Below are 15083 nucleotides of genomic sequence, written 5' to 3' on the forward strand. Positions count from 1 at the left end.
CGCCTGTAATCCCAGCACTTTTTATAAGGCCAAAGTCAGAAGTTCGAGATCAGCCTGGCCAAAATGGCAAAACTCTGTCTGTACTTAAATTACAAAAATTAGCCAGGCATGGCAGTAAGCCCTGTAATCCCAACTACTCGGGAGGCTGAGGCATGAGAATCACTTGAACCTGGGAGGCAGTGGTTGCAGTGAGCTGAAATGGTGCCATTGTACTCCAGCCTGGAAACAGGGTGAGACCCTGTGAAAGAAAGAAAAAAAAAAGAGAGAGAGGAAAGAAAGAAAAAGAAAGAAAGAGGGAGAGGGAAAGAAAGAAAGGAAGGAAGGAGGGAAGGAAGGAAGGAAGGAAAGAGAGAGAGAGAAAGAAAGAGAAAGAAAAGAAAGAAAGAAAGAAAGAAAGAAAGAAAGAAAGAAAGAAAGAAAGAAAGAAAGAAAGAAAGAAAGAAGAGAACATTTCTGAACTCTAAATGTGAGGAAATTCTGTTGCTTAGAACAGAAGGGCCTTACTTTCTCAGAAAACAAGGAACTGGTGGAATAAAAGTTGTTTATAGAGGATAGAAAAAATTTAAAGTAAGAGTTATAGAGGCTTAAGGAACCAAGGGATGGAAGACTAATGAAGCCCAAAAGTGAAAATAGAGGAAACTTAGAAGAAACCAATGAAAGCTTCAAACAGCAGAAAGCTGACTGGATCGATATAACACCAGGGGCGTGACCTATTTGATGTCAAGTATGTAATATGTGAAGCCCTCCTTCCTGGTTTGTCATCTTTACACAGCCATGTGCAATGTTCCTCTTTGAGCTTGCAGGAGAACTTAGCCCAGAAAACACAGAAGGAAAGAGCACTGAGATGGCAGGAGAGGTCTTTGACAGGAAAATTCTCTATCTGGTTCCACAAATTGGCAAGACACAAAATTACTTCTACTAGCAGAAAACAAATAAGGAACAATTTTCTTATTTTTCTTTGGACACTTCTGTGAAAAAATACAGTGTGACATTTTCCACTGCTTGGAGCCCTCTCTATACCTTCAAAAAGTATTAGTGTTGATACAGTAAATAGCATGCCCTGGTAGAAATAAGCTCTTTTAGCACAATATGTATGCCCAAATCCCTGTCATGCCTAAGGAGACAGTACTAACCTGAGTCATATATAAGGAGAAACTGGAGCAAAAACAATGAAGACAGTAGGACTGGAAACATGAGTTGAGTCTGAAAGAGAACAAAAGAAGGTAAGTCCAAAGCTAGCTGGGAGTAGGACTGAACACCAGTTCCAGGGAACCTGGAGGTAGCCGTGAAGTGAGATATCGTTCCTGTAAGTCAGAGCTGGGGAAATAAACCAAAGTAACTGGGAAGAAAGCTGGAAGAAAAGTGCCACTGGGGAGAATTATCAGTAGATGCTAAAATTACTGGGTAAAATGTGGTTCCAGAATAGGATAATTGGCACAGTGTAAAGTATCCCTCCATAAATTGTTTACTGTTTGTAAGTGAAAAATGTACCTTTTCACTGGAAAGTTCTCATAAGTGGTAACAACATTACCAAGTGTTTAAAGTTAGCACCATTATGGTGGGACAGATTTACAAGGATGTGATGTATCTGATATTGATGTGATACAATGTAAAGTATTCATATCACCCATGAAGTGCTCTTGCCAAAAAGATTCAGCCTAAGCCTCATCAGACATAGTTTTTATGGAAATGCAAAGGACAGCAGAGTAAATACAATGACATTATAGGAAAAACCCAGACAAATCCAAAGTGTAAGACACTCTGTAAGAGGATACACCTGGACCTTACAAAATATTAGTAATAGTGATGGCAATCCATTGGTAGATCAAAAGAAGGGAGTGTTTAACCTCTTAATGCTGTAGAACATACAAAGGAGCTAATAAACAAGTTAGAACATGGATAACTAAAGAAGAAACTCCAAACAGACTCTTAGACCAATTGCTTAATGAGAAAAAAAAAAAATGGAGGTTAAGACCAGTGCCTCAGCCAGGCAGTGGGGCTCACACCTGTAATCCCAGCACTTTGGGAGGCTGAGGTGGGAGGATTGCTTGAACCCAGGAGTTTGAGATCAGCCTGGATTTAGAGACCAACCCTGCCCCTATAATAAAAAAAAAATACAGAAATTAGCTGGACATGGTGGCACACACCTCTAGTCCTAGCTATTCTGAGAGGATTGTTTGATCCCAGGAGGTTGAGGCTGTTGTGAGCTGTGATTGAGCCACTGCACTCCAGCCTGTAGGTAGCATTTATAAAATAGAATTAAGCATAAGTTAACTAAACAAAGACATAAGTTTTTATTCAACATAAGAATTCATTCATTTTCAATTCATCTTTTTGTTGTCCTTATAAAATCTCACATAAAAGACAATCCTTCAAATATTCTTGTAACTTATCCCTCCCCCAAAAATGTGGTAGGTCCCAATTCATTCCAGTAGACAAGATTCTGAGGCTCAGAGAGAGCAGCTTACAGAAAAATCTATTAATTCAATGTAATTGGCCCATGCATTCTGCATCAGCTAGCCACTGTAGGCAAACCTCAAGTCCCAGGTGCCTTTTGATGAAATAACTCAGAACTGCTCCCTCAAATGAGCACAATTTTGACTTCAATGCTTTATTAACAAAAATTTAAAATATACAGAAAAGTTAAAAGAATACTTCAGAGAATACCTGTGTACCCTCCTTTAGGAGTTCAAGAATTGTTAACATTTTGCCAAATTTGATTTAGATACTAATATTGGAAAATTCCCTTCCATAAGCATAGTATAATTTTTATATCTAAGAAAGTAAGACTAATTCTCTAGTATCATATAATCTCCAATGAATATTTTTTCCAACTGACACAACTAACATATTTATAGGTTTCTCCCCTAGAATCAGATTCTAATCAAGACTTATTCAATGCATTCTTTATGTGTGAATTGATGTCTTTCATTTCTTTACTCTGGATTTGTGTTTTCACTTCTGGTTTACTGTCCTTTCATTTAGAAATCTTCATGAAATTGACATTTTGAAAAATCCAGGTAAGCTGTGCTGTCCATATGGAGGGAGAAGGCGTGTCTGCATGGAGGCACCAGGGCTTTGGTAACCACAACAAGCAAGGCCCCCATAGCCACCTGTGGCTGAGAGTGAGCAGTGTCTACTCTCAACATGGGGGGTCTATCGTCATAAGGCCCAGAACAAAGAGATTTCTTTGGGGGGGGTCACCTATAAACAGTCCAGTTCACTCCTATAATCATAGAAAGGGTGATAAACTCATAAAATTGACCGAGATTGGATCTGCAGTCAACTCAGCAAGTGGATGCCAAGTTAGGTTCAAGTGCTTTAGAAAATTAAGGAAGGTTTGGGTTGAAGATGGTGGCCTGAGCATCTCTGTTTTCCCATTTGCTTCCAGAAATCCCATTGAAATAACAAAACAGACAGACAGAGGAGATCAATAGGAAGCCCAGGGAGAACAGAAAGGCAGGACCACAGTCTAGAGCTCTGAGGAGTTTGTGTAGTTTAGAGAGCAGATGGGATTTTAGTGAGTGTCAACCCGAGTGGAGAGAGCTGTTACTTGGAAGAAACACAGAAGGCTGCTGTAAAGATGTAGCAGCAAATCTGTCCAGGAGACCCCATGCCAGCTTCAAGCTCAGAGCCTGTAAGCGTTGGGAGCAAGAACGGACTGTGGAGCAATCATCAAGGACTGCAGTGACAGGAACAGGGTATGCAAAAGCTGGCCCAGTGGATTCCATCCATATTTAGAACGTGACCAGCAGCCATACTCTTTACCACTGAGTAGCAAGTGAAGAGCTGCTGTCTGCAGAGGTGGAAGATTTGCCTAAAAAAGTCTGGGGCTGCAAGTTTGTAATTGACATCTCCAAGACTGGGAGCGGTTAACTGAGGGAATGACAGCATGCCTGCCAGCTCTGTGTTTGGACACCCTAAAGACAGAACTGCCCTTATCCTCTATCCACAGGGCTCAAAGGCGGTCCTCACAGTCTGGGGAGAGAGCTGCTGGGGAAATGAAATTTCATAACAGCTGAAAACAGCCACACATACATCATCTGTGTTCACAGATACAAATATTAGCAAACATAAACTAATGATTACTAAACTATCAGAAAAAACCGTCATTGCCTGAGATAAGAATCAAGGCTAACAAACAGAAAAAAAAAATGGATCCCAGCTAAACAGACAATTCAGGAAACAGATAATTTTAAAAAGAAAACCCAATAACTTTTAATCAAAATGTCATAAGAGATTTGAGAAAATTTTATGTCCTTAAAAGAGAAATGCGTTGCCATAAAAAAAGGAATAATTAGAAGCACTAAAACACGTGATGACTGATCCTAAAAGAATTCAATATAAGGGTCAGAGGATAAAGTCAAAGACAACTTCCAAAACAGAACTGTGAAAAAAAAAAAAAGAAAAAGGTAGGAGATAAAAACAGTTGATACAAAAGGTCTAACACTGACAAATAGAACTTCTAGGAAGGAGATTACAGAAAATAGGGTGGAAATTTTAAAAAATATATGAGAAAAATATTCCTCAGGCTGAAGAGAGATAAGTATTTAGATTGAAACTGCCTAAGTAGTGTCAACTGGGAAAAAATGACAAAATATCCATACCCATCTCCATCCTGATAACAGTTCAGAATGGCAAGAATAAAGACAAGTTTCTAAATGCTTCTAGAAATGAGAACATATAACATAGGCGTGTGCACACATACACACACACACACACGCACGCACACACACGAGGCATTCCACAAAAGAAGATCACCTTGGTCTCAGATCTCTTAACAGTTAGAAGACAGGAACAATGTTTTTTAGTAATTCTGATGAAAATCATTTTGATATTTATGACCCAATAATTAAATAAAATATCAATCAAATGTAAATGCAAAACAAAGATGTTTTCTAACATGCAGCTTCTCAGAAAAGTTTATCTTCCACTTATACTTTGTGGAAAACAATAATAAGATACTTATGTACTTCAGAGGAGAAAGAAGACTTTGAAAGCAGCAGACAAGGTATTCAAGAAACAGCAGAAGTGACCAGAGAATAATGAGAAAACCTTGGCAAACAGCAGCAAAGTGAGCCAAATTGGGACAGAAAATCTGTTTTCCAAAACTTCTGATGTCTTTCTTCCTCCCTTTCTTCATTTTTTTCCCTTTCCTTTTTTTTCCTTTCTTCCTTTTTCTAGTATGGCTATGGAGTCTTCTTTTTATATCTTTTTTTTTTTTTTTTTGAGGGGTTTGGGGCTAGTGGAAGGGACAATATGCACCATAAGAACTCTAGATTTCCAAACGTAATATTACTTTTACATAGTGGATGTTTACTACATTTACATTTTTCAACCTTCTGTCTTGACACTGTAATTAAAGTTTATAGGTTTATTCAAAAACTGAAAAACAGAGATTATAGCATTGTAATTATGCAACACTATTCATAGCAGAGCCAAAGGGCATGGCTGGACCTCAGGAGAAGGGGTATAATCCTTACAAATGAAAGATAATTTCAAGAGGAAAGTGGATTTTTTTTTTTTTTTTTTTTTTTTTTCTGAGGCAGAGTTTAGCTCTTGTCCCCTAGGCTGGAGTGCAATGGCACAATCCCGGCTCACTGCAATCTCCACCTCCCCGGTTCAAGCAATTCTCCTGCCTCAGCCTCCTGTGTAGCTGGGATTACAGGCGCCCACCACCACGCCCAGCTGATTTTTTGTATTTTTAATAGAGACAGGGTTTCATCATGTTGGCCAGGCTGGTCTTGAACTCCTAACCTCAAGTGATCCACTCTCCTCAGCCTCCCAAAGTGCTGGGATTACAGGTGTGAGCCACTGCACCCAGCAGAAAGTGGATTTCATTTTTAACAACATGGAAGACTTCAATGTGTTTCAGCAATTTAAAATCCAAGGAGAGCAAAACACAAAGACATGGTGTCTCCATAAAATATATTGAAATATACCAAAATTTGGGACAACTGAGAGAATGTCAAAGAGAGAATCTCATCTTCACTCTTGATACATTTTTCCTCAAAGGTGACAGGTTTAATGCTGTAGCGCTAGACCGGAGACTGAGGAGATTAAAATGGAAGGAAACCACAACCCCAAATCTAAGCTGAAAATTACTACCACAAAGGTAGAAGCCATTTGGTTCAAGGGTGCTCTGAGTCTGGCATAAACACACACAAAGACAGGAGAGTGTCTAAGTGCGCTGATTAATTGTGGGACTACTCTCTCTTCTCTGCCCCAACCACCACTTTGGGGTAAGGAGCTCACAGCCTTACCCTTCCTTCCCCATAGAGCAGTGAATGTGAGCAACTGGGCTGAAAGGAGGGGCTCCAGGTACCCTCTCATCTCCCAGAGGGGAAAAGGAGGGGCTCCAGGTATCCTCTCATCTCCCTGAGGGGAAAAGGAGGGGCTCCAGGTATCCTCTCATCTCTTGGAGGGAGGGTATTACCACACACTACCAGCATCTCCACCTGGCAGCCCATTTCTTCTCCTCCAGGATCACCAGTTGCAAGCTACAGAAAATATAAACAGCTGGCAGATGAACAGAGAATCACATTAGCAAAGTTCAGCATGCAATCAAGGTGACATCCAACTTAAACTGAGTAACTATAACCTAGGGAAGTAGAGATAATAGAGTAAATTTTAAAAAAGAATTAGAAAGAAATATTAATATCTTTACAGCAATGAGAGAGGGTATTATATCCATAAAACAAAAGCAACTGATGTCTTAGGTCAGGTTGTCCAGGACACATACTCTGAGACTGAGGTTAGCATACTGGAGGGTGACTTTGGAGTATGCTTGAGATCCATACTTGAGGTAAGCAGGGCTGAGCAGAGGAAGAAGTTGAGATGATGCAATGTAGTCTAAACAGAGGCCTCAGACAACTTCATGGAGAGCTCTGAAGCTGTATTCAGGCATCAGCCATCAGTTGTGAGATTGGACAACTGGAGCACCTTGGTCCTGGAATGTGGGGGTATGCACACAGTGCCCACTAGAGGTAATTAGAAAAAAGTGTCAATGAGAAAATTGAGAAATTTAAATTATGATTATCAAAAATGTAAAAGCCACTAAACTATATAAATAGAAATAGCAGATGAGGCTAAAGACTGAATTAATGAATTGGAAGACAGAGCCAGAAGATTGTCCCAGAGGGCAGTACAAAGACTCATAGGAATAGAAACAATGAGAGAAAAGTTAAATGACATGAATGAGAATATTGGAAGGCTCAGGAGATAAAAAAATTATCGATAAAAAAACAGAATACTATTATACAATCAAAGAAATAATAGAAGAATTAGGAAAGAGAGTTAAGTAAACAAAAGTTATAAAAATCTTTCAGAGGAGGGAGTTAATAGGTACTGTCTGAAGTTGATCAAACAAAATAGTATCAACAGTTAGAAGCATGGCATGAATTACCAAAAAATTCAAAAAAGAAGAAACTGATTGTGTTGACCTCTAAGGACTAACTAGGACTGTGAATGTATATATTTATTATGTAGCTATAAATTAGTAAATATTTACTAATAGTCTTTATTAATAATAGTAAGTGGACAGATATTTATTTAAAACATTTTGAAGATGAAGTAAAGAATATTGATACTTTGACCTGTCATGCAATCGATTAATAACCATTACAAGTGCATAGTGGTTAGCATTCATGTTGACTCCGTTTATTGAGCATTCAGTCATGCTAGGCCCTGTCTGAGAGAAGTATCATTATCCTAACATCCCTGTTTTGTAGGCTCAGAGAAAAATACAATAATTTGTCCAAAGTCACCTGGATATTAAGAAGTAGAGCTAGGATTTTCACATCTGTAGACTTCAAAGCATGGGCATTTAAATATTCTGTAAATTTTGCTCTCATCAGACTGTTGAGTCAATCTTCTATCAGGATTTATTGTAATATTGGAGGCATTCCTTGAGATACTGATTAATACTATTTCTTTGTGTTGATCTTTAGGCACTGGGTGGTAGACAATGGATATAGATCTAAAAAGTCTTGATAAATCTACCCAGCAAAACTCTAACCAGGAGGACACATCCGGTTAATAGGTGACTTAGAAGTCCATGGAGATATATTTTTGTTTATAAGTAAGGTGGAATGGCTGAAGCAAAGGGATACTGGTGCAGAGAATAAATTTTGCATTTGTGGGTGGATGTTCTTCACCAATGGACAATAATATAATGATTAAGACATGGGGACACATTGGAGATGAATGTAAGGTAATAGTGTCACAGAATGTCAAACAAGGGTGGACTCATACCTTTTAGATCTTGAGTCTCTCCTTGACCTGGGGGTAACTGTTGTAGGTGATACTGTGTTGGACGCTAGGCTGCAAGAAAGTCAGCAAGTTTAGTGTTTGGTTGAGCAGGAAGACAAAAGCAAATTGCTAGTTTGAGAGCTTCCCCAGCTAGGGTGAACCTTGGTTCTACGTGCTCTCTACCGCACACATAACTAACACTTGAATTCCTCTAGTGCTCCTCAGCCTCTCAGTCAATGCATGACTTAGGCTCCCTTCATCTCTGACCTCAATGCAATAATTTCGTATCTGTTGGTTATGAACTGAATGCTTGTTCTCCCCCAAAATTCACATGTTGAAGCCCTCACTCCCATGGTGATGGTATATGCAGATGGGGCTTTGAGAAGTAATTAGGTTGAGATGAGGCCTTGAGGGTGGTGACCTCCTACTGGGATTAGTGCCATTATAAGAGATACCTGAAAGCTCTCTCTTTCTCTTTATGCCATGTAAGGACATAGTAAGAAGGCAGCAGTCTGCAGGCCAGGAAGTGAGCCCTCACCAGAAGTCAACCATGCCAGCACTCTGACCTCAGACTTCCAGCCTTCAGAAGTATTAGAAAATAAATTTCTGCTGTTTAAGCCACCCAGTTCATGGAATTCTGTTATGGCAGAATGAGCAGACTAAGGCACTATTCTTCCCACATGCATTTTTGTCTCCCCATTAATTCATTCAGTATTTAGTAGGATGACCTTTAACACAACAGCTGACCACAACAATAAGTTGCTTAAAACATTTCAGTGGAAAACAAAGCAAATCCAAAGCTTATTAGGCCTCTCCATCATTCTTAATATATCCAAATTCTGTGATGTGACTCTCAAGGGCTTCCAAATATTGGCTTTTGCCCACTGCTCATAGATTTAATTTTGATACTCTCAGACTTCAGCCAAGTAGACTTTTTAAGTTTCCTCCCACACTGTAATTTCTCCACGGTTGTCCAATTGTTTGGCTTCCCTGGGCCACGCTGGAAGAAGAAGAATTGTCTGTGCTCATAACATTTTAAGAAAGTTCACAATTTTGTGTTGGACTACATTCAAAGCCATCCTGGGCCACATGCGACCTGTGGGTCATGGGTTGGACAAGCTTGCTGTGGACCTTCATACGTTAACTGTTTCTGCTTAGAATCCTTCCTCATTACCAACCCACTTCATTTCTTTTTTCTGTCCTGGATAACACCTCCTCACTCACCCTTCAGGTCTCAAATCAACAGAACTTCCCCAGGAGGCTTTTCCTGACTTACAGATGATGTTAGCATCGCTGTCTCCATATAGTTCTTCAATCTTCTGTCCTTCTCCCAATATTATACTCCTCACTTGTTTTTATGGCCATTTAAAATCTGTCTTCTGAGCTAGAATGGAAGTGCCAAAAGGGGGCAAGCCATGTTTCTCTTGTTCATCATTGTACTCTTCCTTTCTCCCTTTTAAACTCACATTTAAGGTATTCAGTGCACGTTGAATTAGTGAATGATCAAGTGAAAGAATGCCCTCTCACAGCAGCCCTCTGTGTCATTCTGCTTGTTCCAGGGCTGACCCTGGTGGCTCTAAATTACAGGTGTCTGCCTGCTGCCCAGATCTCATTATCCCTGGTACAGTGGCTTCCTGGAGCTGAGGCAACTGTCTATGCCCCTAGAGCTGTTTGAAGACTGGAGGCAAACCAGCATGAGCCTGATTCTAACACAAGAAAAGGGAATCGATTTGTCAAACTATAGATCAAGGAATTTGGTGCTGATTAGGAGCAGAAATTTGAAGCAAATTACTAAATGTATTATTAAAGGCACAGGGCCCATTTAGAATCCAATAAAGTTAAAAATATATATAAATTAATAATTATGAGCACTTAGGAAGGAGGTGATCAACCTGAGTCGTCATTGATTAAAAATACGACAGACCATTATTGCAGTTGGGGATTTCATGGTGACACTTTGCATGGTGACACTTTGATAGAGTCTCAATCCTCCTATTTTGGAGTTTTGTACACACAAGGAAAGACAAAGATAGGAGAAACACAAGATCAAAGTATTTAAATCTGAGAAACTGCCCCAAATACCTCTCTATCCATTAACAATGCAAAGCTTTCTTATAAAAACACTGTGGGGGAATGAAGCTTAGACTTGAGGCTTAAGTGATTTTGATTTTCCAGCCATCTGTCCCTACCCTGTTCTCTTTTCCTCCACTTAGCCTGAAGCCAAGATGGATGGTTCTACAGAGGAGATCCTGAATCCATCTCCCTAGCCACTTGAGAAGTGGATAAGGCTGACCTATCTGCACAAAGACTGTTGCCCAGGTTGGCTTACCGGAAGTGCAAGTCAAGGGACTGCACTTGGATTCTGTTCCTTGTTATAAAATGGTGCTCCTCTCTGCTAAAGCATGACCTAGTGATTGAATGGCCCAAGCTGTGACCAGGAGCTGAGAAGGGACAGTGGTAACCACTCTTTCTCTCCATTATGGGTGGAGACAGACATGTTAAAAGAGGGAGTGGATGTTGCTCCTCTGTTTTTTGAATCTGTTAATATGACTTGTCCATTGAAGACCTGTTATAGATAACAATAACTAACATTCAATGCATGTTTCGATGTATGTGTCAGGCCCCGTTCTAAGAATTTTTCATGAATTAACTCATTTAATCTTCATTCAACCGTATCTGGTAGGTATGGTTTCAGTCTCAGGAGTTAAGGGTAATGCAGCCAGTAGATGGTAATGCTAGGATTATACTCAACAACCAGGTCCAAAGATGCAGCCCACATACATGACACCACTGTATATTCCACTCTATTGCATCCACTGCTGACCACCAGCAGAGCCCAGGGGGAAGGCGGGTTCCTTTAAAACACTTGACAATACTTCTAAGATGTCTTTATGAATAGAACAGAAAATTGAAGTTTGACAATTGCACTGTTAAGTGGGTTATTAATAACCAGTGAACCAAAGAATGCTATTCTCCCAGCTTAGCAGAGGGAGCTCCTTAGCGGGATGTCATCTGGCATCTTTGTATTTTTTATGTAATCTGTCGATATGGGGAGATAGTGGATGCCTGAGTCAAATCCTAAGGGATTAGAGAAAGTGGATGAGGGAATTTAGTTCCAAAGATCAACTCCATGTTCATAGACATGGCCTAACTGTAACACCATAAAGAATTTCCAGTCTTCCTTTTGCACTTCTATCAACATTGAGATGTATTTGAGAAAAGAGAGACAGAGAGAGAAAGAAAGAGGAGGGGGAGAGAGAGAGAGAGAGAGAGAGAGAGAGAGAGAGAGAGAGAGAGAGAGAGAGAAGATCTCAGACTGTATTGTGTTTGCTAATGGTTAATTAGGTAATTAATCTATAGGACAATTACTTATTATTTTTTAAGGGCAGAGACGATACCCTTCCGGAATAAGATGGCTCAGATGAGAGAGATTTGAAGCCATATCACATGAAGAAGGGTCAGAGTAATTGAGAATGATTAATCCTCAAAAGAGAGTGTTTAAGTAGAATTTGAAGGCCATCTTCAAAGATCTGAAAGACTACCTCATGAAGTAAAGATGTGCAGACCTGGGACCAAAGGTTACAGGGAAGTGGTTTTGCATAATTGCTGTGCAAGGAATGAACAATTATGACAGCTAGTGTTTGCTGAGTGCTCACCACACATGCGCTGAAGTTAAGGTCTACATGCCTTAGCTACAAGGTTGTAGATCAAATTCATACTTATCACTACAAGCGTCTGAGAGCATCGTTAGTAAAGGCTCCATTTACTGACTGCTTATTAAATTACCTCATTTAATAGTTGTGCTGTTGACTTTTGTTATTACATCATTACTGTTTTATAGATGAGGAAATACAGAAGTTACTTTCCTGCAATCACCCTGCTTTAGTTACTGACTTATAGCCATCTGGACCCAGGCACTTTTGATACTAATACTGCCTCCCAGAGTCATGCATATAATAAGGAGTTAGTTAGTTCATTAGAAACATAATATGAGCCACTAATGAGAGTTTATGTGTAACCTTACATTTTCTAGTAGCCACATCAGAGAACGTAAAAAGAAACTGGTGAAATTAATCTTACATATGCTTATATCTTAACCCAATACATGATGAACCCAAGTGACTTATTACATCAAACTACCTCATGTATTGCAATAATGTAATCAATACAAACATAATTAACAAGTTAGTTTACATTCATTTTTAAAAATAAGAAATTGTATGTCTGTTTTACACTTACAGAATACCTCAGGGCTAGCCACATTTCAGTGCTCAACAGTTGCCAGTGGCTCTTGAGGGGGAGGATCTTAGAAAGGAGCTTAGCATTCCGCTTTGATTCTGATGCCTCCCTGCCCCCAACTTATCTCCTTTGCCAATGTAGGTATTTCTGAATTGGGTGAGGACAGGTGTTTCTCCTGCAATCTCTTCCCTCCTGCCAGCTAGGTTGGGAGTTAACGTGTTTGATTTCTGCTTTGAAAACGATGTAAGTAGGTTGCATGAATTAAGTAATTTATTCCAAATACCAAATTGGGGGTAGAACGTCCTACCTTATGCAAAGTTATGCAAAATTAGGAAGTTTCTGGCTTAATTGGTTAGAAATATATCTTGTAGTTTAAATTGCAGGGTTAGTAAATACGTAGATGTCGACGGAGACGGAGGAAACGTTTTGTTATTTTTGCCACTGTCCAAGGGTAGAGGCACAGCGTCAAAACAAACACGTCTTAAAGTAGCGTTCAAACAGCCCACCGAAGTTTCCCCTTAATACCCGGAATCGGTTGCCAAAAATGAAGAAAAAAGATGTAAGGAGATGCTACTGGCTTTTGGCCTCCCGGAGGTGGCGCTATGAGGGTGACGGAGTTAATTGGTGCCTCCAAACGCCGCGTGTGAGCTCATCGAAGTCATGCTCTGCACACATATTATTTATAGCAGATCTGAGGCATGCATGGTGTTTGACATTTCTGTCTTTTTAAGTAGGGGGACTTCAAAAAGTCGTGGGTATCCCCCCCCCGGCAAAGTGCAGTGGGCAGGGACCAGGGTGCAGGCGCAAGGCGAACGCGCAGACCACGAGTGTCCTGGCGCAGGTGCCGGGGGCGGCGGCTGCAACTCCGCAGCGTCCGCTCGGGAGGAGAGTTCGCGGCTGATCTCCCGATCCCTTGCAGATGCAAAATGTGTCTCTGGCCAGCAGGAGGAAGGAAGAGGAAGTGAGAGCAGCGGCAGCCGGCGGTGCAGCAGCCGGCCGACCCGGAGTGTAAGTGCGTGTGCTGGGGCGAGCGGGAGCGGGCGAGGATGGGCACAGGATAGAGGCAGAGCCACCCACGCCGCCGCGGCCCCACGTTGGGCGACAGAGCCTCCAGTTCCCCTCCAGTGGTCGCGGGTCGCCGGAGCTCTGATCTCCAGGAACCCTTGCCACCGCTGTCCTGAGACCCCGGCAGGTTCGTAAAGTTTCCTGGGCTGGCGCCGCGCCCCGACTGGCTGACCTCAGCACAGCTGGGGAGGGGACCGGGACTGGGGCCGGGAGGAGGTGTCCTGCTCCGGGGGACTCCGGGCGCCGCGGAGACACTTTTGTTTCCTCCCTGGGGTCGCCGCTCTCGGCCGGGTGAGGGCTGCGGGCGCGTCCGGGCGAGGGCTGCGGGCGCGTCGGGGCGCTCTGCAGTTGGGAAGTCTGAGCTCGGGGGGCGGCGGGAGTGGGAGTGGGAGCGGAGGGAGGGGGCGCTGGAGGTGCGGCGCCCGAGGATGAAGCGCAGGGCCCGGGCCCGGGAGCCCGCGAGACGTTTCGACCGGGGTCTGCGGGAGGGGGGCGCCGGAGGGTTGCGACGCTGGCGCGGGGGTATTGGGGAGCGGGAATGTGTGGGGCTGGGATCTTGGAGTCAAGATTCCTATAGAGCCAGTGAAGCGGCTGGCGGCTCGGACTCGGCGTCTTCTCCTGCACTCGGGGATGGGAGGGAATCCCCCAGCGAGCGCGCTCGTGGGAGGGGGCGGTGATGGGCCGGAGGGAGGGGGGCCGGGAGGGCGGGAGAGGGCGGTCTGGGCAGCACGGATACCCGGGGGCTCTGGTTAGTAAATACTCTCCTCCCGGGGACACGCCGGGGTCCCCGCCGAGACCGGGAGAGGCGGCGAGGGGCTTTGTGGAGCTTCGTGGAAATCTCGGCTCTCGGAGAGGGGACGCACCGGGCGCGCCTTCACAGAAGGGGGCGGCGGCAAGCCGGGGTCCCGGAATTCCGAGCGCAGAGTGGCTACCGCGATCGCCGGAGTCGCTTTGAGGAAGAGGAAATACAGAACTCCGGTGGGGGGGGGGGGGGGGGGGGGGGGTGCGTGCGTGTGGTTGGGGTTGGGAAGTAGGTGCTGTGCCGCGAGCGCGCGCGAGGCGGCGTGTGTGTGTGTGTGTGTGTGTGTGTGTGTGTGTGTGTGTGTGTGTCTCGGGGTGTGTGTGTGTCTCGGGGTGTGTGTGTGTCTCGGGGTGTGTGTGTGTGTGTGTGTGTGTGTGTGTCGGGGTGTGTGTGTGTGTGACCGCACAGCCAGGAACTCCCCGCCCAGTGACCCTCTCCAGCCTGGGGGGCCATTTGAAGTTGGAGGAGGGGCGGGACCTACCTTAACTTAAAGGACAAGGCCGGGCGCGGTGGCTCAAGCCTGTAATCCCAGCACTTTGGGAGGCCGAGGCGGGTGGATCACGAGGTCAAGAGATCGAGACCATCCTGGTCAACATGGTGACACCCCGTCTTTACTAAAAATACAAAAACATTAGCTGGGCATGGTGGCGCGTGCCTGTAATCCCAGCTACTGAGGAGGTTGAGGCAGGAGAATTGCCTGAACCCAGGAGGCGGAGGTTGCGGTGAG

General features: G+C 43.2%; 1 protein-coding gene and 1 long non-coding RNA gene across 8 annotated transcripts in view; one reads left to right on the top strand and one right to left on the bottom strand.

Moving 5' to 3' along the window:
• Positions 1-398: 398 nt before the first annotated feature.
• On the bottom strand, positions 399-9085 carry LOC116557334. The gene is made up of 4 exons (XR_004271469.1): positions 8254-9085; positions 6743-6980; positions 6264-6500; positions 399-1203 (listed from the first exon to the last, which is right to left on the bottom strand). It is a non-coding gene; the product is annotated as an uncharacterized LOC116557334 (long non-coding RNA).
• A 3944-nt stretch (positions 9086-13029) lies between these two features.
• ELMO1 (engulfment and cell motility 1) overlaps positions 13030-15083 on the top strand; it is a 569594-nt gene continuing 567540 nt past the window's right edge. For 4 of the 7 annotated variants that reach the window (XR_004271412.1, XR_004271414.1, XM_032286643.1 and 1 more), the window contains exon 1: positions 13560-13681. The gene's annotated coding sequence lies outside the window, so the exon portion shown is untranslated. Of the gene's footprint in view, positions 13682-15083 lie in introns of all 7 variants that reach the window. The other 3 variants (XM_032286647.1, XM_032286644.1, XM_032286646.1) reach the window with 3 other exon arrangements.

The sequence above is a fragment of the Sapajus apella genome, unplaced genomic scaffold (genome assembly GCF_009761245.1).
Source record: "Sapajus apella isolate SASKATOON/1434 unplaced genomic scaffold, GSC_monkey_1.0 scaffold19, whole genome shotgun sequence".
NCBI lineage: Eukaryota > Metazoa > Chordata > Mammalia > Primates > Cebidae > Sapajus > Sapajus apella.